Consider the following 26,671-nt stretch of genomic DNA (forward strand, 5'->3'; position numbering starts at 1 on the left):
TCTAGCTCCAGACTAATAAATTTGCCCTTCAGGGCCGTAAGGACGCCATAATCTCTTTCAAGTCCAGTATGTTCTCCCCCCCCCTTTATTAGGGAGGTCCTAATGCACCAATATGTTCTCCACCATCCTCGGCGCTCATCTTTCGAGAGTTGGGAACTTCTTAGCACCGTTGCACGGCCCAATCTTCTTATTTTTCGCTGTGGTCATTGTTCCTTCGTTCCACTTATCGAGTCTATCCTGCAATTCTACACAATCCTCTTTAGATCCATACCACTACACCCTACCTTTCTCACACGCCTACCCTCACATTTTTATCCAAATCGAGCCGTGCTTTACTCTTTTGCTTTTTCCGACATTTTGGTCACCTTACCTACCGTCTACTTATTTTCTTTCTTTCCCAAATATCATTATCTTGGAACTTCCCAAGCTCAATCCTGTTATACCCCGCATTTTGTGCATTCGGATAATTCAAGACAATTGCGGAAGGTTGAGAGCAAGCTTATATCTTAACCTTAATTAGCATACAAATTGATTATAAGAGTTATGGATGTGGAAATGTGGAGGAAGGTTGAGGGCGAAATTGGAATTTTGGAAAATGGTTTCATGAATTACAAGAACTAGCCATGAAGTAATTGGGCTTGGAAAAAAAAATTCAAAAAAAATAATAAAATGGGCCAAGAGGGTGGCCGGCCAAGGCCATGGCCCTAGGTCCATATGGACTAATTTTCCATGTGCTAAATATGACTTAAGAGTCATATGATGACCATATTTCCTAGAACTTTCAAAAAAAAAAAAAAAAAAAAGATGACCAAAAATAAAGTCATCTTTTTCCTAGAAATTTAGGAAATTTCTAGAGAAGGGGCATGTGCCCCTCACATGACTTGGGAGATATATATGTATATATATATAAATGAGGAGTCTTTATTTTAATTTAAGAGAAATTAGAGAAGGAGAGAAACAAAAGATGAAGAGCAAACCAAAGGGGCCATTCGCCAAGGCAAAGGAAAAACAACCCTTGAAATCTTGTCCCAAAAATTTATTTCTTCATGTATTTCTACTAATTCAAGGATGCTCTTCAACATGGTATAATTGTTGAAGCAAGAGAATAACTTTTTGGTGCAAAATTCCAACCTTAGCTAAGTGAGGAAGTTGAAGGAAAAGGTAAGATTTCATCCCTTTTTATATGTTATGAAGGTTTTGTTTATGTTGTAGTATGTAGAAATGGATAGAATTCATGAGAATATGGAAGTTTGCATGGTGGGTGTGTATGTGTGCATGTGGCCGTGTGTGTGTGTATTAGTGTGTAAGTGAGATGAGTTGAATTTTATGTTGTATTCTAGTTGTGGTTATGGTGGAATTCATATTGGAAATGAAAGTTGAATGAATTTGGTTGAAGTTGGAAATATAGGTGTTGGCCGTGTGGTGTATGGAATTGGAATGGAAATGGATTAATTTTGTTTAGTATGTTAGTTGTGTGTTGTGATCCTTGCAATGTAAATGAAGGTAAAATGATGTAAGTTTGCATTGAAATGGAATGTAGAAGCTTATGTCGTTTTAGTATGATTTTATGACATTATGGAAATTAAGTGCTAAGGTGCAAATTATGATGATTGTGGATGAACTTGGAAGATGGAAACGTGTTATGAATAAGTATGCTAAAGATTAGAAGCTTTGGATGAATTATGGCTTTGATGGGAAGTTTGTATATTTTGTATATCTTGTGAATATTTTGTGGAAATGATATGAAATGATTTAGAATTGTATTGGAATGATCTTGATTAGTAAATGAATATGAGAATGTTGGTATTGAGTTGGAAATATGAAGTTAGAATGAAAGCTATTGCACTATGTTGGAAAGAAGACTAGTTATGCTATATTGTGTTTCATAATGATTGTTTGTGTTGTTGGGTTGTTGTTGTTGATATATTGGGCCGAGCTAAGTCTCGGGGATGCTATATGTATAGGGGAAATGCTGCCGAAATTTCGGTAGACAAACATGAATTTAAGTTGAACTCTTGGAAGCTACAACTCACAATTGGTAAACATGACCATTTGTAGATTTTGGAGAAAACGGGATTCGAATTTGGAGAAGCTTAAGAAGCGGAAAAGGTATGTAAGGCTTACCCTTTCTTTCTCTTGGCATGTCCTAGATATACTAGGCTTGAATTTGGACCTTGGGGACAACTCTACTCTTCGGAATCCACGTCCGAAATTGCCCCTTTTTCTTCAAGAGAATTGAATCAATTAGGTTGCTAATGGTTGGAAAAGTTGTCTAAACACCTAGAACTTGAACAAATGGGACCCGACTATCTTAAAACTATCACGAATGAAGCGCCATTTAGAACCTTAAGGGATACCACTCCTCGGTGGCTGGTCTTATACTTCACCAAAATTCATCTGGGATTCGTATTGAGAGAAATGAGGGGATAATATAATCTCGAGGAATTGTGAATCCACCTCCACCTGTCGTCAGTGTTTTTCCGTCTTTGCCGACTCACGGTTCCCCTTCTTCGCCTTCTTCTTGCTTTTGGATGTCACCTTACTCTACCGCCTTAAGCCCATACACCCCCGTAGGGTTCATCGTTTCAACCTTTATACTAGTGTCCTTTCTATTCACTTCCCCCTTTTAAGGTTTCACTTATACCCTTAGATCTTGAATTCACGTACTCCGACTACACTACGCCTTACTCACACCGCTTCCTACCGTCTATGGCTATAACCATGCATACATGAGATCTTAACGTATCCACCTTACGGTCTTACAACCAAGAAATGCACCCAATATAACAATCCGAGCAAAGCGTACATTACTTAGCTCACCCAGTAGCTATATGTCTGTATCTAAATTTGCTCCAATTAGCAACTTCCTGCCCCGTAGGGACGCTTACTTTTGTAGTAGGTCTAGTTACTCATGCCCCCCGCTTCTCTTTTACTCTTGTTTACGCTTGGCACCGATTTCATAACCGCATCGTACCACTATCGTCCTTGATTATAACTTCACTCCATCGCTTCATCGTCGTACCGTAAATCCATAACTCATGATCACCCCCTTTTTTTTTTTTAACTCTTTACTCCATTTGCTTCACTCCAGTCTAACTTGGTACAGGGCATTCGTGAGACATATTCTCCCTTGGCTACCATGCCACTATTCTATAGGCACTCATTCTTCGTACATTTCCTCTTGACTATGCTCTCGCTCTTATTCCTTCCTGCTCAACTTATTTTATTTCCTCCCACCTTATAATCAATCCTTGACTCATCGTATGAGGAATCACATTCTCAACTTAATACCGCCTCTTGCCCCTTAGAATGCTACCCGTGTCAATCCTTTCCTTGCTGTCTAGAACTGGTTTGTTCCTCCTGATCATTCCGTACCGCTCCTATCATGTCAATCCTCCTCCTACCAATTGCACTGCTGTCGTTGCTTGTCTTTACGGTCGTATTGGTCTTTTACGCCTGGCTAACGGTCTCATTCATCCTCTTAATCATACCAATCACGGCCACTACTACTTTGCTATATCACTTTCCTCCTCGATTCCTTCTTAGGTGGACCGGCTATTATCACGGTCGTTGAGGAATCTCTCCGCTAAACTCTCTCTAACAAGGTTCTCCAAGCTTTCTCATCTCTTGCTCCCTAGTTCGCCATCGGTTTCATCCTCGTATTCGTGTATAGGGCTTGGCACACCCTTAGGCATCTCCTTGCTATCCTTAACATCACAATGTCATGTGCTCATTATACCCGCATCGAGAATTTACTCTAGCGGGGTGACACTTCGATCTCGTTCGCAAGCCTTCTTATAATATAGACAACCTCATGAAACAGAATACTTGGTCTACTATCCTTTTGTCAGGCACATTACATTTACTATATGGATTATTAACACATGCATTTACATCGATCATACAAGGGTGCTAACGATATACCTGGAGCCATATCCGGGGAGGACTCATAATCCCGTCGTTCGGCGAGTGCATGGATATGATGCTGGGATCCACTGGGGCTAGGCGTCCTTCGGTCTCTAGCACTACTTACTAGCATCTGGACCTTGGTCTTGGAGGGCGTGTCGGTGATGAAGAGTCGCCTACCACTTCAGTAACTCCAAACTTTACCTTTACCACGTAGCGAAGGGCAATCGCGCTATACGGGCTCCGGCCGAACACGGCATAACAAACATCTCGAGCCCCGACGACACGGTCCCCCACGCAACTCGCGACACCGAGTACATCGCGGTACCGATGATCTCTTCCTCGACTAGAACCACTGCATCCGAGAACCGGAAGCTTTGAGATCTCGGGGTGACCTTGAGTATGTAGGTCCACCAAATCCGGGTCTAGGAACCGCGGAGGAACACCTCTAAATCCATGATCCGACCGTAAAGGATTAACTCCCTCTCTCCGGCCCACCGTTATCATGACCCTCATCTTGCCGCCGAGCACGAGCGGCCACCAACCGAGTCAATAAGAGAATAGCATGTCTCATCTCTTGAACAAGCATCCGGCGAAGGAACGGAGGTGCGGGGCTAAGATCGGGACTCCCCCCGATTCTCAAACATACGGGGGTATGGGAACATCGAGGCGGGGTCTTATCCCGGGAGTTCACCTTCCTCTATACCCGTAGACGGCCCTCGATCATCGTCAACCACCCCTTTGCCTTTCGCGCTCGTAGATCTTCCCTTTCATCGGCTTTCTTTGAAATTATAACGCACCATTAGAAGGGATTAATCTTATAACACGGCTCTATCGCACGATCTATTAAGAAGAAGGATGGTCATATTTCCTAAATGCCCTGTGGTAGCCTCCTGTTTATGGATGTGGTGCACAACACACCGATAAACAAGACTCTACTAGACACGGCTCGTAGACACTTCCTAGGACGAACTGCTTCCCGATACCCACTTTTGTCACGACCCGACTGACGGTACCCGATAGCAACCACCGAGCACCGCTCGTACTAACCCTTTCTTAACTCAATTAACAAACATTCGTCTTTATCTCAATACCTTAAATAGAGGATCCGTTTTCGTTAGGAGATATAATACCGTAATACAAAAACTTGTTTCAAAATACTTATAACATACACACACCGTACACATCATGGAACTACAACCCACATCTAGTACCTACGAGCCTCTACCGAATGACATATACAAAATACACAAAACGGATCAACTAAGTAGCACCTCCGGAAGATGGAGTGCTCTTCGACCGCCGATGGCTTCTACCGAGCCGGACCGCCTCCCCGACTACCCGTGGCATGAACACGACGTCCAAAGAAAAGGACGTCGGTATGAATAATGTACCGAGTATGTAAGGCATACATCAATAAAATAAGATGTGATAAGAGAATGACATAACACAATGAATAACTAATATCGCTTTGCCTCTTGAGGCGGATTCATGCATGCATACTCATAAGCATTATATCATATGTTGTTGCGGAACGTGTAGCCCGATCCATCTGTCATCATATACATAGTCATCATATACATAAAAAACTATGCCGTGGAACGTACGACCCGATCCATCACCCATCTAGCTCCGCGTCCGGGTATCCCGCGTCCGGATATGAAAACATAACATGATATGCTAGCCGATCAAGCGGCTTGCGTCTATAGCGCCTCTCCTTTCCCCCACTTCCCCTGAAAACATTTTTATATCATATACATATATAATATACATAGCATGCACAAGAGCCCGAGGAAAGTTATAGCTCTATCGGAGTGACGTAAGGTCGGTAACCTCCGATCATCGATGGAACAATCATGATCATCATATCTCACCTTGAAGAAGCAATCATTATAAGATGAGACTACAAATAAGAAATATCATTAGGGGAACATAGAATAAGATCGTGAGGCTCGTTTTCTCATGGAAATCATAAACTGGCACTTTTGAACATAAATCGTTCTCATAAAAACCCTAAGCTCATGGCTTGGGACCTTTAGCTACAATCTTCATCATTTCTAGAATCATCATGGAAACATCCTTAAATTCAACGTTGGCATTTTCTTCATAAAACATGCTTATCATCATACACGCAAAAGGCTCAAGATCAACCGTACTCTATCGGGGTGACGTAAGGTCGTGAACCCCCGATCTCATTATGGACAATTATAATCAATACCACACCTCGAAGGACTAGTGTATGAGGCGGCGTAAAAGGAACATCATCATAAACTTATAATGCATCATTTATCTCATTTAGCTCTATATAATCTTAAACTCTTGACCTTGTGGAATATGGGGATTTCATGGAAGAGGAAAGATGTCATTTCACAAGACCCGTAAGATTCATGCCATAGAAAGAAGGGTTTAGCCTTACATACCTTTGTCGCTTAGCTAGGCTATAGCTCACTTGCTCTTCTTCAATATCGCGTCGTTACCTTCATGAGAGTTCATGCCATCGTTAGTTAAGAACTTATAAGAACGGACTTCTATTTCTAAGGAAAATTGAGACATTTCCTTTGTTTCTACTACGTTTCTCATATTCTATTTCGGCATCCCAAACATTCACAATAATAATCACAATCTAGGAACCAACAATCTTCATTTATACACATAGCAAAATCCACCAATTTCCTCCAATTTCTCCACCTTTAGTGGTTTTAGCTTATCATCACATTTTCTCATATATCACACTTATTCCATGGTCTAAAACGTTATTTATAAATTATTCATGATCACAACATATCAACATTCATTCACATGATTCGCATTTCATAATTTCACTTCAATTTTCCATAATTATGACTAAAAGTCCATCGTCGTATCCTCTCACATCCAATGCTTATTTCATACTCTAAATATCATTTACAATGCATTCATAACATCAATATATCCATTTTTCACGATTCAATCCAACCACTATTTAAAAATGACATTATTCATCCATTTGATGACCCATTTGCCATACACTTTTACAATCCATGAGTCTTAACTTAATAATACTTCAAATAGTATGAAAAGGTCATGAAACTTACCTTGGATGATGATGGAACAAGCCTTGAATGAGAATACTCCTTAAAACCCAAACCCTACTTCACCTCCTTTGGGATTCTTTGAGAAAGATGACTTCTACTTGAGTCTCATATGCTTTGCTCCATGAATTTTAGGTTGTTGATCATCAATTCCCCTTGAATTTATCTTATAGATGAATGTTAGAGTATTCTCTAGAGGGTTCTTGAAGTGAAGAGGGAAATGAAATGAATTAGAATGAAAGAGGTCCCTTATATTAAAAAAAAAAAAAAAAAAAGCTGGTCGAGACCATTATACGGATCCACATACGGTCCGTACTATTTATACGGACCGTAGATGTGGCCGTAGATCCTCGTCCAAAGATGGCGTGGCCTCGTTGGTCGATTATACGATCCCATCTACGACCGATAAATTATACGGTCCGTAGGTTGGGCCGTATAATGTCCGTGGGTTCTTTTCGTTCTCGTCGACTCGTTTTGATCTCCGATCCTTATGGAACCTTCTTGCACTTGTTTAACACTTCAATATCAATCTTAGGGACACTATAACGTGTCTCCAAACCACCACTACGCCATCAAGGAATCGTTACTCATTATTCTCACCCGATACACAACATATGGTTTGCTTTTCCTTACTAACTTTCGTTCCTTACCTCGGATATCTTTGAAACTCTTAATTAGGGCCACTTACATCCTTTCTTGCTCGATCAACATTGCATATGTTATGACCTTCTCTCGGCTACTCACTTGTACATGTACGGAAAATTTTCCTAGGCGTAACAATAAGATATGGTTACTTTGGCATATAGTGATTACGTTTCGCCGCGTCCGCCGTAAAGGGGCCGGGTTCTCAGATTCGTGTAAATTCTATATGATTCGATATTCATAATCTAATATGTGTCCGGAAAGTGAAAGCATTACGAATTACGTACGCTCGGTATTCCGTCCGGGCTATATCGACCTACATCCGGATATTCCGTACGTTCGTTATTCGTCCGTATAAGAAGTCATCCGAGCATTAAATAGTTTGGTATTAAGTCCGATGCATAATATTATCTGAATAATCTGTACGTTCTGTACTCCGTCTGACGTGTGACATCTCCGTGCACTCGTATTTTACGCACTCTTATTACATGCGATGCAGATTGTAAAATAAGCATTTTGGTACTACGGTTGACTACTTACTGTACCTTTTAAAGCGTATGAGCGAGTGTATGGACGTATCCGAAAGGTAAGCGTGTGGTATTCGAGTAGTGTATGTACCCCATAGTTACGTCTGCCCGCCATGCTTCCGTTACTTTGTGTTGCATGCACGACATACTCGGTACGCTATTCACGTCGCGTCCCCGCATCTTCGGGGTCGCGTTTCATGCCGCGCGGTACTCCCGGATGATTAGCGTTTATAGAAGATGTACCACTGGATTGGCAGACTCCATTTGCTCTGGGAGTGTTGCGAGTTAGAGTTTGTATGATATGCTTTACGTATGATGTTAGAGACTTTGCGTACAGCGTCGTGGGGTGTTGGTTGTCGTCCGTGGCGGCTCCATCGGCCCGATACGTTATATGTGTTGGTTGTGTTTGACTACGGTTTATGTAATTTGAAAGCAACGAAAATAATTATTTATGAATGTTGTATTTTGTATTTTATCTTTATTAGAAGAAAAAAAATTATGGGCGTAACAAGAGTCTGTGGGTTAGCTCGGCTCCGGACGTGGGGTCGGGTGCCCATCACACCCCAATAAGGTTAGGGTGTGACAAATCCGTAGCGAAAACAACATCGGCTTGCCTTATAACGTCATGCCATTTTTGTTTTCTTTCACTAATTTCCTTACCACTGTTGATTAATGCCTTCCAATATGTCTCAACATCGACTTCTGGGATTCAACATAGCCATATAAGGGATATCATATACATACGTATACACAATCTTTACCATTTTATTCACAAAATGTTTCCATCACCATTCAAACGCCCACCGTTTCTAAAGCTATAATGCACCTTCCTCCGTTTTCCCTTTGATTAGGTTGTCTCGTTCTACATGACCTCTTAAGGTTTCCCCGCCCGCTGCCAGACTCTAATAGTTACTTAGGTTAACCTAGCCTCTCATTTGCTTCTTACGACTGAGTTTGTAAAACTTCCAAAAAACTTCCCAGGGGGGTCACCCATCCTGAAATTGCTCCCACTCCAAAGACGCTTAACTTTGGGATTCTGATGAAATTTGATGTTCTAACGTTAATATGATCGCGCTCAACCTCGCCACGACCTTTCAAAGACATAATTTGGAGTAAGTTGAAGTCTGGACAGATTCCAGAACGCCCTCATAACACATCTCCTGCCGATTTAAAAAGGGTCTCTTACTCCAATCAATAACTTCCTAATACTCGTAGTCATTCCAGATTCTCAGTTAAGTGGCATTTATATTCCAATGATAAGTGTCCGAAATTCCCTTAGAATAATATTTTTATCCCAACCTGTACAATCTGCTTCTCTTGATAAAATTATATTGCATCATCTGTTCCTTATGCCTACCGTCTTTGTCGCTTAAGGATCCCATCACCTTCCGGGTGGAGTCGTATGCACGCAAAGAGATCCCTTGTGCTTTTGTCTTTTTTACCCATACTAAATATCCAACACAAAGCTAACTTACCTAGAACACCAAATCCGTCTCAACAATGGTCTTGCCGTATCGTCTGTCGTCGTACTTCACCTTTAGAGTCATGACTATGTATTCTCCTTGCGTTTCATATTTGTACTCATTTATTTATACTGTTTTAGGTGCTTTCCTAGTATTCTTACCATATTTCCCAGTCTATGTTCATCCTTTTCTCGCGCACGAGGAGCTTTATAATACCGCTACATTTTCGGAAATATTGCTCCTACCTAATCCCTTTCTCATTTTCAAATCATATTCCGTTCACCCCTATTTGTTCTCATATTCCTATCGTGCTAGTCATTTATACTCGCACTCGCTTTACTTCGTTGTTCGTCCCTCTCTCATCCGGTCCTTCACCATTCGAACTAATCGATATTCGTGTTCTTGGATATACGTCATAATCAATCTCTTCCGTTATCTCACCCGCTTTTATTTCCATCTCCTTTTTTCTTTGTACTCGCTATTATTTCTGCTATCTCGTAGTTTCTATTCTGTATTTTCCCTATAAAAGAACTTCATAAATCCCTCTCTCTCCTTTTTTTTTGACCACTAGCTCACCTTCATACTTTAGTCACACAAATCACGTTGTATCCCTTAGTCGCTTCCTCGCCAGGCTTTACGCATTTTCATAATGATCCCTATTATACTCACGCAATATCCTGTTCGTAATCAACCTTATCGTACCACACTTCCTGACTTTCTGCTCTTTCTGGTCACTTTTATCCCTACTTATCAATTCAGTTGGTACCTTAATGCCACACTCTATTATGATTTGCCAACTCCTTCAAATCATCCCTTAATACCGCAAGCCTCTTCCCAATTCTTGTTACCATATCAATGTCGACCTCCTAATTACCATTACCGCCAAATCAGTAGTTAACTTATTTTTTTTCCAAGGTCAACCGCACTTGCAACTTAGTCAAATTCTAGCCTTACTATTGACACAACCTTTCAAACATACCGCAACCCTATATCGCATTCTCCTTTATTTCCTGGAAAATTTTCGACAGAGTTTCCTCTATATTTCTTAATATCTCAAAACACGGCCATACGGAAATACCAACAATGCCTCGCGGGGGCCAACACGTATATACATATTATGTCATATCACGTACCTACACAGTATTCCCAAGATCAACAATAGCATGAAAATGGTGAATTTACCTCGTATGTCCATCTTGGATCGCACCTCGTTACGCCTTCGTTTACTTTTCCTTTCTAAAATTTTTGACTTTACATTTTGATGCTTTATTCGACATATACCTCTCGTGCCGTTGCTTACTGCGTGCTGCCGTAACCTCGAGTAGATCGTCAATCGCTTCCTTCTGTTGGTGTCGTCTTCTGCTGAAATCAAATGTTAGTACGAGGAATTTCATTCCCTATGACTTAGCTCTATCGCACGATCTAAGACAGAAAAAGGGTCACTGATTCCTAAATGCCCCGCAGCCTCTTGTTTATAAGTGTGGCCGGCTTCACACCATAAACAAGCATCCAACGGACCGGTACGTAGACATTCCGAGGACAAACCGGTCTCTGATACCACTTTTGTCACGACCCAACTCCGTAGGCCGCGACTAGTGCCCGATCTGGGCACCCGTACACCCGTTAACCCGAAATAGCGTACAAGCAGCTTATACCGTGTTATATCCCGTATTTTGAGCAACGGGACAACACGAACGAATTATGTCAAGTTAGGAGCAAAACTATTCCGGGGCATGAAGTCGGGATTTTTAATTACGATTTTGTTTTAAGAATAAGTGGTGCATGATCTTATTGGTAGGAAATCATTAAGGAAATATTTGGGGCCAAAAAGGAATTAAGACAACTTGTGAATTATGGAAATTTAGGGGCCAAAGTGGCCGGCCACCTTAATTGTGGGCCAAGGCCACATGAATATTTTTTTTATGGCAACTTAAAAAGATGACTAAGTCATCTTTCTCCTCATTCTATTTCTAGAAAAATCAAGAAAATAAGGAGAAGACAAAGAGGAGGAGCATTCGGCCATGGGGTGCAAGTTCAAGACCAAGAAATCTCTTCCAAAAAAAAATTGGTTCTTCTAGCAAAACAACCAATTCAAGGGTGCTTGTTAACGTGGAGTCGTTGTTTGAATCATCAAGCCACTCGTTTCCCCTTGGGAGCTTTAGTGGACGTGTGAAGTGAAGAAGAAAAGGTAAGAACTAACTCTTTTTTTATGTGTTGTGAATGGTGTGGGCATGTTGTAGTATGCTAATATGAATGAAATTCATGAAAACCTATGGATTGGAGTTGAGCCGTGGGCATGGGCCATGCATGGCTTGTGGCCGTGCATGTGCCATGTTGTGTAGGATTGATAGCTTGAATTGTATGTAGCATGATTCCTTGTTGTTGTAGTGTGTTGAATGAGTGTGAATCATATTTATATGTAAGGGTATGGAGATGGCCGAATATAGGCCATGGTTGGTGATAAATATGAATTAATGTTACCTAATGTTTTAGTCGTCATCGTTGTCAATTCTATATCGATAATGAGCTTTTAGTGAGCTAAGTTAATGTCGCAATGGTTGCGGGCTGTTTTGGAAGTCATTGTACTTGTAATGTAAATTTTGTAATTAAGAGGATGACATTATTAATGCATGGATTGATAGTATAATTTATGGAATTTGAAAGAAAGAAATGTGGGAGTAGTGTTCTCGGTTTGGAGTGGAATTCGGTAAGTTGGAACAATGTTTGGGTTAGTTGAAATATTGTATGACTTGCTTAAAGTGTTCTTGTACATGGTTTGGATGGGTTCGGATTAGCAATCGAGCGTATGAGCTTTAATGATAATTTGATTATATGAGTATAGTTGAATATATTGGAATGTCTCTAAGTATGTAGCAAAATGTGTTTAGTGTTGGAACGTGTGGGAATTGAATATTAAGGTTGGAATACATTGTGAATTGGTTATTGATGTTGTAGTTTGATTGTTTGTTGGGTTGTTGTTGAAATTGGCGAGTTGAAATCTCGGGGTTGGTGCATTAGGAAATCTTTTAAAATTTCTATAGAATTTAATGTTCGTTTGGAATTGAATGCCTAAAGGCTTATGACTAATGTTAATATATTTGGCGCTATGTAGATCTTGGCGTACCCGAGACTTGAAGCTTGACTTAGCTTGCGAGCGGATAAGGTATGTAAAGCGTCGTTCTCTTTTCTTTGGCATGTCTTAGTACTATTAGGCTATGACCCGAGTCTCGGGGTTATTCTACTCCTAAAATCCGAGCCTTAGACGTGTACTTTATTCGATTCTAAAAACTTATTCCTTAATGTATTCAAACTAAGATTTCTTGTGTTCTCAAATGATTGAATTTTGAAAGACTTAAAAAGAATTTTGACTACAAAAGGGGTCCGAACTTCAAACGTACGTAACTTTTGCATACGAGCTCGAACGCCCCAAAACATAATATGTAAGTTCATAAGGCATAACTTTCCCTAATCCTCGTAGTCGGGCTCGGATGAGGGTCGGCACCCGTCCGTGGGGCCCGCGGCTTTTCTATGCTACCCTTAGGGATTTTTTGGAAAAACTTAATATTGTTTCCACTTTGATTTCCGCATATGGGTTTCTTATTTACTTAACGAGTGATGATTATGATTTTTATGCATATGATTGCTCACGACTCCGCTCGTGCTTATGGTTATTGTCTCGTTCACCGGATCCCGGCCGGTTACATTTCGTGCGCGTTATGATATATTCGGTGTGATCTTTGTGTTACGGTTCCCCCGAGCTCTCGCTAGAGAGCCGGTTCCGTCTATATTGGTGTGTTATGCTTGTGTATGGTGTTACGGTTGGCTATGATGTGTTACGGGGATATGTCGGGTTACGGAGATACGAAACTTTCTGGTGTGATGCTGTGGTATAGCGCCATCGACAGGCGGGCGACCATCGTTCTAAGAGCCTATGCACGACTTATATTTTAATTACATATTTTGACGTTTTGCATATCATATCTATTTTCTGTATTCTGTTATCGTGGTTCTGTATTTCTGCTTTACATACTCAGTACATATTCCGTACTGACCCCCTGTCTTCGGGGGCTGCGTTCATGCCCGCAGGTACAGACGCTCAGCTTGGTGATCCACCCGCTTAGGACACCTATCAGCTTTCTGGGATTGCTCCCTCGTCCGGAGCTGATATTTTGGTATATATACTTTTCTGATGCACATGTACATATTTATTCAGGGGTACGACGGGGCCCTGTCCCGTCATATGATTTTGTTACTCTGTTTAGAGGTCTGTGGACATGTCTGTGGGTGTAGCTATATCTGTATAGTTATGTATATGTGTGCTATATGTTTGGGCGATTTTACCCGCCGTGTAGCCTTGTCGGCTATTCTGATATGATATGTACATTACGACAGCCTAGCCGGTTTTTCCGATATATGTTGACTATTTTGTGATAATCTGTTGGCTATTCTGCGCTAATCTGAGATCATAGGTGATTATTTATATTTATGCAAGTTAGTATGTTAATTCTAATAGTCAGGAGCGTATGAGTGTCCAATTCTGACACTAGTCGCGGCCTACGGGGTTGGGTCGTGACATACCGTGTACAAATTACAAATATTTACAGAAAAGTGGAACGTCGCCCCAAAGCTGTCACAAATGTACAGATATACATATCGTTATCATAATCCAAATCTGGATAATATCCTGAAATAAGCCGATAAGGCTATCATAGTATAGGGGGACGTCCCAAATCACAAATTACCTGTACACGGCATCGACGGTGAATGCCCATAACCCACACATATATGTCTACAAACCTCTAAGAGTCATAACAGAATCATATGACGGGACGGGGGCCCCGCCGTACCGTGAATAAACATATACATGTGCACAATGACGGAATACGAATCAAAGTATAGGCTCCGGAACAAGGAGCACTCCGGTCACGAAACAAAGAATCCTAAGTCATGGATCATCCAAAATGCATACACAGTAATCGCGCGGCATGAAACGCGACCCCGATTTGAAAATTCGATGCGGAATATGTCTGAGTATGCAAAGCATGAAATATAGTGAACAAGATCACGATCAGAAACCAGAAGTACGGAAGGTAAATACATATTCAAAATATCAAAATGCTTACTCATAAAAATACAAATCATGCATAGGGCTCTTAGAACGGTGGTCGCCCGCCTGTCGTTGGCGCCACGCCACATCATACTCCAGAAGATTTCATATCTCCGTATCCCCGTCACATATCATAGCATATCATAACATCATAACACATCATAACACCAAACGGAACCCGGCCCTCTAACGAGGAGCTCGGTGAACCGTAACACATCATACTCCGGAATTTATCAAAGTGCGCACGACACATAACCGGCCCGGGACTCGGTGAAGGATGTAGTAACATAATGCACGAAACGAGTCGTGAGCAACTATATGCGCTTTAAAACATTTTCAAAAGACTCGGCAGTATTAGTCAAAATGAACCATTATTTAAAAACAAAGGCGACGGTCAAATCAGGTTTCTTCCGAATGTCGTTCGAAGGCACATCAAATAGAACTTTAGAGCTCATAAATACATATTAAACTATATGAAGTAGTTTATGGAACTTAGGGGCATAATCGTCATTATAACTCGATAGCGAAATAAGGATCGTCGCTCGAGGGTTGAGGCGAGCATTAAACTAAATCCTTTCAAAAATCGTTATCGTTACATAAAGGAAAACCTCGGGGCCCACGGCCGAGTATCAAACCAATCCGAGTCCATTTATTATGGAATCTCCCGCGAACGTTTCGAAGCGATCCGAGCTCGTCTTTGAAAGTTACGATCGTTCGTAGTTACGGAACCTTTTTGAAATAAAAGTCTTCATGAAATATTTGAAATCAAATCATATGAAAACATAAGGATCATGGTTCACCCGTATTAAGAGAGCCAACATTAGAGATGAACAAGAATCGGACCCAAGCTCGGATCTTAAGAATGGAGTCACCCTAGGCTCGTATCACAATCTACTTACGACTAAGACATGCCACAAGAAAGAAAAGGTAAGCTTCACATACCTCGTTCGCTTCCTAAGTTAATCCAAACTTACGCCTCGGCTTCTCCAAAATCTACAATAACATCATTTGGTATCAAACATTAGCCATAGATTCTTAAAACTTCAATTTCGACTAGCACATAATTTTTGCGTAAATTTGGGCAAAGATTTCTTTGTCACGACCCAACCCCGTAGGCCGTGACTAGTGCCCGATCTGGGCACCCAAACATGTTTATCAACACTATCTCAAATCATAACGAACGCATTCAAACATATGTAAGAAAAGCCGATAAGGCTATATTTAAACTCAGATAATTTCAAAGATTTGGCAGTTTCCTTGTTCTATGGACTATCCAAAATAACCCTGCACACAGGAAATACCAACAAAGGCCACACAGGGCCACAAAATAACATATACATATGCGGACCGGCCGCCGCCAACAAAATATCCTATACAAACACAGTCATACGGAAATAGGCACAACCACGTAATATGTCCACAGACCTCTATACGACAGACGGAATCATATGGCGGACAGAATTCCCACCATACCCCAAATGGTCCAAACATACATAAGGATGTACAAACAAAGATATATACCAAAATGTACGCTCCGGATCAAAGGGAGCAATCCAATATAGCGAGAAATGTGGCCTACGGCGGAGGATCACCAACGTCTACTGCTGGCATGACGCGCAGCCCCGAAGAAAGGGGGTCGACGAAAGCAGTACCGAGTATGTAAAGCGTGGAGTATAGAATCCAAATCACAAACAAATAAGGATACGGGGAGAAATATATCGAATCGGAGTATAACCAAAAGGCTGTACCGAAAACATATATACATAATGCAAATCAAAATCATGCACAACGCTCGGAATGTGGTCACCACTCGTGGCGGGTGCCTGACAACACAAGACTCCCGAAGATTTCAAATCCCGCATCCCCAAACATATCATATCACACATAACGTATCACGACATATCATCAACAAATCATATCGTCTGCCATATCACGGATAACTCCGTATACGGTAACCGGCTCCTACGCGAGGTCTCGGAAACCGAAACACAACATACTTCCGAATTTAGCATACAGCGCACGATCACAAAACCGGCCCGGGAACCGGTGAACGAAGTCATAATAAGGCACGAGCGGAGTCGTGAGCAAACAATGCAATTTGTATGTCAAAATAGCCTTTCAAAACTTGATTACTTCATAAGTTAATTCATTAACCAAAATAGTCAAATAATTAATTAGTACGGAAGTTTATTCCACAAAATATTTCCAAGGTGGTACGTATGGTTCCAAAACATAGCATAGTATTTCATAAGGTTCAAAACATTATTTCATAAGGAACAATTTCAAAATCGAAGATTCTTTATCGAAATTTATCCAAAAGAGGTCTGGTAGGACAAATAAGGCACCTCGGGGTCAAGGGCCCACCTCGGGTCAAGTCGAGGTGGCAATCATAATTTATGAACGTTTAGAGTCTATAAGATCATACATAAAGATTTCAAAGTCAATCTGATCACCTTACATAGGTTTCGGACGTTTGATAGCTTTTTAGTCAAAATGGAGTCATTAGGCTTCAATTGAATTGAATGAATAGTAGCCATTTTATAATTCGGCTTTCGAGGAGCAGACTTGCTCACGGGTTCCGATATCAACCTAACATACTAAGACATGCCAAAGAAAGGAGTGGGGAGCTTTACATACCTTAGATACGTCTTACGCTCGCCAAACTCAAGTCCCGTTTCGCTCGTAATCTGCAAATGGTCAAAGTTACCAATTAGGAATCTTAAGGCTTAAGAGTTCATTTAACTTTGTTTTTGTCTACCGGAATTTCGGCAGCACTTCCCCTATATATATAACATCCCCGAGGCTTAACTCGGCTCAATACACATCAACAACAACAACCCAACAACATCAATAATCATTATGAACTACATTATGGCACAAATAGTCTTCTTTCTACATAGTTCAACAAATGCCATTCAAACTTCACATTATCAAACGAATATCCACATCTTCCATATTCAATAACTAATTCAAGATCATTCAAACATATTCCAACAACTTTCCAAACAATATTCATAATTTCAAGCAATCCCGCCAATTTCCATATTCTATCCAAGCTTCCACAATTGCGATAGTAATGCTTCCAAATCACATTGTTTTCTCTTCCAAACTCATCATCCACAATCATAATTCACATTTAGAACTTTAATTCCATACTTTATATGAAATCACATAAGTTAGCATAATTTCTCATAATCACATACAAGCAATTCTAATGCCAATTCAAGTCATTAAACCTTCATTTGCATTACTAAGATCACAACAACACAACTAACAAACTAATTAAACTTGAATTCATTTCTCTTCCCATGTTAGCATGGCTCACGGCCAACACCACCAACACACACACATGCACGGCTTCACACACACCACTCCCATAATTCCCATCTAATTCTAATCATTATAACATACTTGCAAGTTCCATAACACAAAAGTGGCAAAAATCCTTACCTTTTCTTGAAATTCCGACTTGCCATAAACGTCGCTCTTTCGCCAAACCAATTGTATCACGTCGGAGAGCGTCCTAAACTTGTCAAGAATTCAACAAGAATGAGATTTTTGGATTGAAGACAAGACTTGGAATTTTTTTTTTTTTTGCAATAATGGAGTTCGGCCGAGAGGGAGTATTGAAGCTCCAAAGGGAGTTGTGATTTGTTTCTTGAAAATTCCAAAGGAGTTCATTGATATATATCCACTTATGGGTCATGTGCATAACACATGACTTTTTAAAAGTGGGCTTGGACCAAGCCTAGTGGCCGGCCACCCCACCTCTTTGGGCCTAATTTTTCTTCCATTTTTTCTTGACGGTTCGTTGAACACTCGGTTTGTAATTTCAAAACTAATTTCCAAAATTCCAAAATTGCCCTCGGCCTTCCCCGATGCCTTTACACCAATAATTTCATAAACGACATAGTCATATTAGCAAAAATCCAAATATTGCCTTATAACACACAAGTCACAATTATTTCAAAATTTTCCAAATAGGCGAAAACACGGGATATAACATTCTCCCCCCCTTTAGAAACATTCGTCCTCGAATGTTAACATAAGGCCTTATGGGCATAACGGGGGAGTTCACATTTATGATTGGCATTCATAAATCGTTTTCTCAATCAAAGTAACAAACTTAGGAATTCAGATTACCTGTAGGTGCAAGGAATAGGTGAGGATATTTTCTCTTCATGGCGTCCTCGGCTTCCCAAGTTATTTCTTCGCGGTTATTATTCCGCCACGGGACTTTAACGAGGCACATCTTTAGTGCGCGATCTCTTCTCCTCGACGATCCAATAGCTACCGGAAATTTTGCTCTTCATAAGATAAGTCCTCTCGTCACTCGAATATCTGAAATACTGCGGAAGGGTCACGAATACATTTACGGAGCATCGATACGTGAAATACCGGATGTCTTGCTTCCGGATCAGATGGTAAATCCGGCTCATATGCGACACGACCTGTCTTCCGAATAATCGACACGGCCCGATATATCGTGGACTGAGCTTACCCTTTCTGCCAAATCTCATCACACCTTTCATAGGTGATACTTTTAGGAATACCCAGTCGCCAATTTCAAATTTCAACGGTCGACGCCGCTTATCAGCATAAGATTTCTGTCGACTCTGGGCCGTTAGCAACCGCTCTCGGATCAGCTTCACCTTATCAACTGCCTGTTGGACAATATCTGGACCGATTAATTTAGTTTCACCCACATCGAACCACCCAATCGGAGATCTGCACTTTCTGCCATACAAGGCTTCATACGGTGCCATCTGGATACTGGAATGATAGCTATTATTATAAGCAAATTCAATAAGTGGCAAGTGATCATCCCAGCTGCCCCTGAAATCAATAACACAGGCCCGCAGCATATCTTCCAGCATCTGAATGGTGCGCTCGGCACGTCCATCGGGCTTGAGGTGGAATGCGGTACTAAGACTCACCTGAGTCCCCAATGCCTCCTGGAACGACCTCCAGAAGTTAGCTGTGAATTGTGCACCTCGATCGGTAATAATAGATACGGGAACTCCGTGAAGCCTTACTATCTCTTTAATATATATTCTAGCATAATCCCCAGCCGAATAAGTCGTCCTGACGGGCAGAAAATGAGCCGATTTCGTCAATCTGTCAACAATTACCCAAATAGAATCATACCTACGTGGAGTGCGCGGTAACCCTACGACGAAATCCATATTAATCATCTCCCATTTCCGTGTCGAATCGCATCTCCTCCGTAATAACCCGCCGGGCTTTTGATGCTCAATTTTAACTCGTCGGCAATTTGAACGCGGCCGACGAATCCCGCAATATCTCTTTTCATGTCGTCCCTTTGATACAAACATTTAAGATCATGATACATTTTAGTGGAACCGGATGAATAGAATATCGAGCATTGTGTGCTTCACCCATAATCTGCCCGTCGCCGATCTGCCACATCCGTACACACACTACGCTTCACATAATAATACCCGTCCGGAGAGATTTCAAATTGGGTCTTTTCTTTATTAAAGGGCCGCGTCACCATATCGGACCGAGATAGGATCTTCGAACTGGCGCTGTTTTACTTCTTCCATAATGGATGATTTAGCAATTTCTCGAGGACGTAAACCCCGACGTACCGGATCCGCAACGGACCCCAAGGGGTGCAGCTTCGATGAATCTCACGGACCCGATTCTTTCTTGTCGTTTCACATCAATCGAACTACCGCATGGATTTACGGCTAAGTGCGTCAGCCACAACGTTAGCTTTTACCGGATGATACAGAATGTCAACATCATAATCTTTCAACAATTCGAGCCATCTCAGTTGTCGCCCAGTTACGACTTCCTTTGCTTGAAAATATATTGGAGGCTTTTGTGATCGGTGTAAATATCCACATGAACCCCGTATAAATAATGCCGCCATATTTTCAAAATGGATTACCTGCGGCTAATTCGAGTCACAGTGAGGGGATAATTTCTATCGTGCGGTACGAGTTGTCGAAGCATAATTGTCGACTCGACGGCACCGTCATGATCGTAACACAACCTATCGATTTTCGAAGCATCACAATAAACAACATACCGCCGGTCATTCGGAAGGGCTAAAACTGAGGAAATTTCAGATTAATTTCTCCTTCAACGCCTGGAAGTCAGCGCTCACGCATCAGTCCCCAATCGAATTTCTTTGCTTTACGAGTCGGCTTCGTCGGTGGTGCGCAATAGAAGCAAAATTCTCCACAAATCTTCTATAATATCCCGCCACCAGAAACCTGCTGCACTGTCAGGGTTTGCCTGGGGCTAATTCTCAGCATACCAATTCTTCGTTGTATCGATTCAATACCATCTCGCTCCGACAACATTCCCCAAGAATGCCAGAGCAACTGGGACCACATTTCGAAAATTGCATATAATTTCTGGCCGCCACAGGTACCAAGAACTGCCCTTAAAATGATTCGAATGTTCTTCTCGTACCTAGAATAGACCCGAATATCATCTATAAAGACAATCACGAACATATCAAGAAATGGCCGAATACCCGATTCATCAGTCCATAACACGTAGCATTAATAACCCGATGACACATTCGACCATAGTGCTCGTACGGTCCCGGGCGTGCGGGGGCTTGAATATCGATTTCGGACTCAGACTCGATGATAACCAGAGCGTTGCATCTATTCGAAAATGCTTGGCTCGCAACCGATCAAATAAATCATCAATCCGGGAGGGATATTTATTTTTGTCAGTCACTTATTCACTGCTTCGTAGTCGATACACATTCGGGCATTATTCCGTCTTTTCTTTTCTTACAATAACACGGCTATTCTCAGTATGCATATGTATCAAACTGACAGCCTTATCTAATAGATTTGAACGTTTCCTTTAATTCTTTCAATTATTTACTATTTTACAATGGGAGAATAGATAAGGGTCAGACTGCAACAAATCTATAAGAAATCATTTCCCCCGTCAGGTAAGACCAAAGATCATGCCTATGAGAGTTATTGTGAACCCTGAGCTTATATGGCCGGGTAGAATATGATAAGTATGTAAGGCGATATGTATGTATGCCCATGAGAGGTTGGCCAGAACCCTGAGCTTATATGGTTGGGTAGAATATATAGTAAACATTACCATGTCATTATATAACGACGCGCGCACCACTGCATTGGTACGAATAACAATAATAACCCCAGCCTTGGTAGGGCCGGGTAATCGAGCCTTCGTAGGCCGGTGGTACGTAAAACCTCGAACCTTCGTGGTCGGGTAGGCTATAAATACGATATGTATGACATCTATATTAGTACGTTATGCTATGTATATTACATCTTTATGAGTACGACTATGTTAAGATTATGTAAGTGCCAAGTAAGGGCTATAAATACTCAATGTATATGATATGGGCATGAATATGAAAGGAGACATGAATACGAACATGAAAGTAGAAACAGAAAGGTAAATGAGCAAGAATACAAATGTATGCACACGAGTGTGAAATAGAAATGGAACGTCCCTATGGAAGCGAGGTAAGTGCCATGATGATGATGCTTATTATCTCGAAATTATTATTTCATATGTTATCCTTTATGCTCCCATATTGATATTGATCATGCTTTACATACCAAGACATTCTTCGTACCGATCGTCCTTTCGTTTGTGGACGCCGCGTCATGCCCGCAGTGGCCGTGGAGACAGATTTGATCCATAGTCGTACTATCTCGGTGGACCACTATGCGGTGCTCCGTTTCATTCGGAAATGCAGCCTTTTTGGTATATATATTCTTTTTTATGTGTATATATTCATGGGCACGGGGTCCCCGTCCCGCATATGACATGATATGATGTACCTTTCAGAGGCTCGTAGACATCGTGTATATGGTTAGACATGTTTAAATTTTACTTGTCGGCCATATTTTGGGATGTTGTTTAGATCGCCTTGTCGCGCATGTACAATTATATATGGGTATAGATGTTATTATTGATAATGTGGATATGTTATTGCCCAATGTGATTAGAAAGATGATGTATGAAAAGTATGATATGATTACGTGGCTCACCCAAAGATGTGATGTATAAGTATGTCAAGGATGCCCGCGTGGGATAGCACCGGGTGCCCGTCGCGGCCCTCAAGTCGGGTCGTGACACTGGGTCTATCAATGCATATACATCTCGGGAGAAAATCAGTAATATACCTATGACCACATTAGGTGACGCTCCCGATCCCGCCGCTAGCTAAAGCATATACGCGTTCGAGGGACCGCTGGGATCCGGGGAGCTCCACCACGACCCCTACCGCGGCCCGCGGTGTCCGCATACCCCCCCCCGCCGGCGCATGGCTGCTGCAGAGGACGATGAACCCGCAACCGACCCAAAGAGGGCCGAGCCGCACCACCCGAACCGCTCCACCCGACAATCTCTCATAAGACGGCCCCCGATGTACCACCAAAGCAAGCACCCGTGGCGCGATAACACCCTCCGAGGTGATGTCTCCCACAAAGCGAGGGCACCGAGGTCCTGCTGGCCTCGACCGACCGGAACCTTCCGCATCCGTGAACCCGAAGCCCCGGAGCTCGACCGCTCCCCAATACTCGTGACCGTCCTGCTCCGTGAACCGCGGGGGTGTTGTCTGCGGCCGGCCGGGAAGGATATCCGCTATGTCGCCATCGAGGTCGCCGCCCCGTGACTCCTCGAATAGCCGGCCGATCTAGCCTCTTTTGGACCGGCCCCGTCATAGTTCGTTGGGCCGACGCCCTGTGTCGATCCTCCATACCCGGGCACGTGCCTCCGCACGGCAATATCCATCTCCTGTCAAGCTATCACCGTACGCCTATCAACCAAATAACGATCTAGCCCCATCACGTACTCCAGCATCCTATCACCATGTCGGCCACATAAGTGGACGATATCTAGCCAATGAATCAAACTCCAAACTATACTCCCGACGCTCGCTCTCTCGTCTCAACCGTGTAAAAATCGTCAACCCTAGCTCGACGCATCTCCCCGAGTGCGCAGCGTCGGCATGCCTCTCGTAAACTCGGTCCGACACCGCTAGAGGGGCACCTCGCCTAGACAACTCCTGTGACTCATACCAATTAGTCGTTAAGCATATCCCCGCAATCGATATGACGCCAACCGACGTACTCGATCTCGGTCGCCTTAATCAACCGCAACGTACGCTGCATCTGTCTAATAAACTCCTGGGGATCTTTCTCGGGCTTCGATCCGGAAAACTTTGGTGGATTATAAGTCAAGAAATCACGGGCCCTCAAACTATCACATCGGTCCGCATGATCGCCCCCTACTCCATGCCTGTGAACCTGCCCCGCCACCCGTCAACTCGGGCCGCCAAATCGAACCGCATCTCGCACGGCCCTATCCTCCGCCCCCCGGCCGAGGGGCCGGAGGCTCGTGCACGGGAACCGCGGAGCCGGCGCGGCGCCTCGACCCGGGCACCGCCGCCGCCCCACGTCCCTCTCGATAGTGGCGGTAGCGAGCCGGGCTGCCGGAGCACAAACTCGTTTGGGGCCGGGCACGGCCCTGTAACTCTCCGAGCCCGGCTAGCCTCTCCAAATTTCCGCCGCCGACTTGCCCTCTTTCCGGGCAGCTGCCGTTTTCGAGTGTATCGCCGAAAACATAACAAGTCGTTAGGGGAGTGAGTCATCCCGATAATACGCGCCCCTATCGCACGATCTAGATCGAAGAAAAGATAACATCCTAAATGTCCTGTAGCCTCCTGTTTATAGATGTGGTGCACAACACACCGATAAACAGGACTCTACTAGACACAGGACTCTACTAGACACGGTCTGTAGACATTCCGAGGACGAACCGCTCTGATACCACTTTTGTCACGACCCAACCCCGTAGGCCGCGACTAGTGCCCGAACTGGGCACTCGCACACACCCAATGACCAGAATCATCACACAAGTACTTATGCATACACAAAGATCATACGTAGTCTCAGATTGTCGCAAATATAGATACATATATCACAAAAGCCAGCAAGGCTATCATAAGGCGCAACGTCCCAAAATATAGATATAAACGCAAGCCGACAAGGCTGCCATGGCGAATGGGACCGCCCAAAACATAAAACATACGGACACACCTGTACAGTAATATTCACAACCCACATATATGTCTACAGACCTCTAAGAATAACAACAGAATCATATGACGGGATAGGGCCCCGCCGTACTCCCTAATAAATATATACATATATAACGAAAGAGTATATACCAAAATATAGGCTCCGCAAAGGAGCACTCCAAGCAGTAGAATAGGTGTCCTAAGCCGGCGGATCACCGAAATCGGGCGTCCGTACCGCGGAGCATGAAACGCAGCCCCCGAAGAAAGGGGGTCAGTACGGAATATGTACTGAGTATGCAAAGCAAGAAATATAGTAAACAGAATCATAACCGGAACAAGAAGTACAAAAGAAATAAGTACGATATGCAAAAATACCAAAATGTTTAGTTCCAAAACACAAATCATGCATGGGGCTCAGGGAACATGGTCGCCACCCCGTCATTTGGCGCCATAACACAAAGATAACACCAGAAGGTTTCATATCTCCGTAACCCGACATATCTCCATAATACATCATAACGCCATAACACAGCATAACACCAAATATATGGTACCCCTCTAATGACTCGGTGAACCGTAACACAAGATAACACCGAATATAACATAGTGCGCACGACGACATAACCGCCCGGGACTCGGCGAAGGATATACAGATGCACGAAAGAGTCGCGGGTAACCATATGCATAAAAATCATCATTACGTACTTAATAAATAAGTAAGTAATCAACACTTGGGGTCGGGGTGATAGTTATATTAAGTTCTGTCACAAAGTCGTTGGAGCTATACAAAGGGAAGTCGCGGGACCCACGGACGAGCATTAACCCAATCCGAGCCCGCCTATGGAAATTATAGTCATTATATGCTACAGAACCTCCTACGAGCATATCGAGGCGATCCGGTTCTGTCTACGAAAGTTACGACCATTATCAGACGTAGAATCTTTTAAAGACAAAATTCTTATGCAATATTTGAAATCCAATCTTACCAAAGACATAGGGACCATAATATTACTACATTAAGAATGCCGACGTTAAGAGGTGAATAAGAATCGTAGACATGCTCGGATCGTAAGAGTGGCGTTTCCTCGAGGCTCGTGTCATAGCCTATTACAACTAAGACATGCCAAAAGAAAGAAAGGTTAGGCTTTACATACCTCGTCCGCTCTCAAAGTTAATCCAAACCTACGTCTCGGACTCCCCAAGATCTACAACAACATCATCGATACCAAACATTAGCTATAGGCATTTAGGACTTCAATTCCAAACTAGCACTTAATTCTACAGAAATTTGGGCAGCATTTCCCCTATAAATTCAACATCCCCGAGAATTCAACTCGGCCAAATCATCAACAACAATACCAACAACCACACTAACAACATCAATAATCAATTCAAAACGCATTATAACGCTAATACCTCTTCTCCGCATATTTTGACAACATTCCAATTATGTGCAATTCAATTACATATAATCAAACTAACACCAATGCTCACACGTTCAATTACTAATCCGAAACCATTCAAACAATACTCAAGAACACTTTAAACAATTCCCACAATATTTTAAACAACCCAACCAATGTACCACTTCACCCGAAACCACCCCCAAACCCGAGAACAACAACAACAATACATTCCTCTCTCCCAAATTCATGAATTACACCAACAATCCACACTTTAACAATGTCATTCTTATAAATATAAAAACTACACTACAATCACGTTAACTTCCAAATCAGCCCACAACAATTACAACTTCAACTTGAATCATTAAACTCTCATTATCAACATGGAATCCATAACAACAACAACCAAAACACTAAACAAAATTAATTCATCCCTTGGCATACAAGGGAGGCCATATTCGGCCACCACCACCACACACAAGTTTC

Source organism: Lycium ferocissimum, chromosome 3 (assembly GCF_029784015.1).
Source record: "Lycium ferocissimum isolate CSIRO_LF1 chromosome 3, AGI_CSIRO_Lferr_CH_V1, whole genome shotgun sequence".
NCBI lineage: Eukaryota > Viridiplantae > Streptophyta > Magnoliopsida > Solanales > Solanaceae > Lycium > Lycium ferocissimum.